Source organism: Cariama cristata, unplaced genomic scaffold (genome assembly GCF_000690535.1).
Source record: "Cariama cristata isolate BGI_N322 unplaced genomic scaffold, ASM69053v1 scaffold37003, whole genome shotgun sequence".
Taxonomy (NCBI): Eukaryota; Metazoa; Chordata; class Aves; order Cariamiformes; family Cariamidae; genus Cariama; species Cariama cristata.
The window spans coordinates 16114-18385 of record NW_009610868.1 but is presented as its reverse complement, the minus strand read 5'-3'; positions in this window follow the sequence as shown (position 1 = coordinate 18385).

Sequence of the window (2272 nt, the reverse complement as noted above, 5' to 3'; positions counted from 1 at the left end):
TCCCTACAGGCAACTCATTAGGCAAAGATCTTCATGACTTTAGGAAAATTGCAAGCCAAACATAATGGGACGAAGGGTTTTCTGTCAGACCAGAAAGTATATACCAGAGAACAGCCAACTGCTTATATTTTTACCTCCTGCCAGTAAAAACAAAGAAACTCTAGAGACCAAAATAAAGACTTGCAGGAAAAAAATTCCAGAGTTCCACAGCATTTCCAAGCAGCTTAAGGAAAGAAGGGAAAGATGTAAAGCTTAGTTTAATGCTCAGTTTACTTGGATCTTTGTGGCAAACGCTAACAAAACTATTAATACTCAAACCTTAGTAACAGCTGCCAAACATATGCAAAAATGTATTTTTAAAAACACAAGTGTTCAATTCTATATTGTACTCTTGTTTATATAAATGCATTAGGATAGGGCATATACAAGACATCTCATATACATAAAATCCTCCTGTTTTCTGGAATTTAAGCCCTTATTCATACAGGAAAGGTATATACTCAACTCTGCAGACAAAAGCAAGAACTGAATTCCCTTTTGCTTCAAACACATGAAAGAAATTTGTCATCAGCAATAAACAAGCTTTTTAGATCACACAAGAGAAAACAAAATCCCTCAATGAGATGACTGTACAATTAGTTGTGCTATCCACCCTTAAATACCTAAAAATCAGTAACTGTGGTACAGGAACCCAGAGGGAAGGGCTTTGTTATCCAGCCCTTCATTGCAGGTATTAAGCATCTACGGATTAGGATAGTTCATTTTATTCTGAATTAACTTTCTTAATGATAGTATCAGTTACCATTTAAAATAATACCACTAACATACAACTCCGCAAAATTTAATCCTTGTGTTATAGATCTCACATGAGAAAGCATACACCACTGAGATCACAAAAAATAAGTATGTAAATAAATCTTGGGAATTTTTTAATTAATCACTCTACCTAAGCTAAGTCCAGTATTTGACTACCAGGGATGGCACTGGCTTTTGTAAACTGTCCATAAAAACCTCCTCTGAATTTCCAGTTACTATAGGCAATTTAGTCTACCTCTTCACCTGCTCTATCATTTGAAAATTTCTCTAGAACCCAAGGACCTCATATTTCACAGGACAAAGTTTTCCAATAACAACTTGTACATTAACAAGGCAAAAGGGATACCCCATGAAAAAACCACAACCACCAACTATGTAACAGACACAAACCACACCTGGAGCACAGACACTTCTCTGAAACCACAGTGATTATAAATCATCCAAGACTTTACCAGATCCTGTTAGCTTCCCCATCAGTAAGTAAACTGTTACTTTCCTTCAAAATTAAAGTTCAGTTCCTCTGATCGTTTATGTCAGTAAGACTCAATCATTTCACTGTTTGTGGAATGCAAACATAAAAGTGCCATGAGCAAAGCAGTTTATTAAAAAATGTAAATGAACAGACTGAAGTTGTTCATGGTGTTTGCCCAGCTCTAACATTTACCAGCATCACAGAAGTGAAACAAGAAACAGTATTAATTAATGCTTGAGGACTACTTTGATTTAAAATACCAAACAAGTATTCTGAACTAGAGATAACTCTGAATGTCAGGGAATCCTGATTGTGACTGTCCAATGAAATGAAAAGTTACATATTTGAAAACAACATAATTGAAGAGTGGATACACCTGCTGAGATTGAAAAGTTGTTTTAAAGCTATTTCAGCACTTTTGCTCTCTAAGCCTTACTCATCACAAAAGTTGTCAGGGAAGTACAGCATATACTCCTAGCTCACTTAAATTCTGGGAGAGGAAACTATAGCTGCTGCCACAGAGGAATACAGAATGGAATTTCTCATGCACATACCCACCAAAACAAGTCATCACTGACCATTTTACAGAGTATGGGGTTGAATACTTTGGATGTGAGAATATACTGAAAAAGAGATTGACTATATACTTAAAAGAATGACTCACTACAGGCTTCATGACCCAACACAAAAGCATCTACTCTGACCTTAAGAGTCACAAAGACAGCATGGAACTGGATATTTTAAATGCACTGATATGGGTACAGGGACAAAGGTTAGAGGAAATGAAGTGTGGGAAGAGTCAGCAATTCTCACACAAAACAGGCAACTAATTCTGCCTGGTTTTAGAAAAGACTCATCTTTTCTAAAGATATGACATGCCAGCTTCCATACGTTTTTGCTCTCATTTTCCTGCTGTTGCCTTGCACTATTCCAACATAAAACAAATCATTTTAAGCAATCAAAAGCCTGTCATTTAGAAGAAAT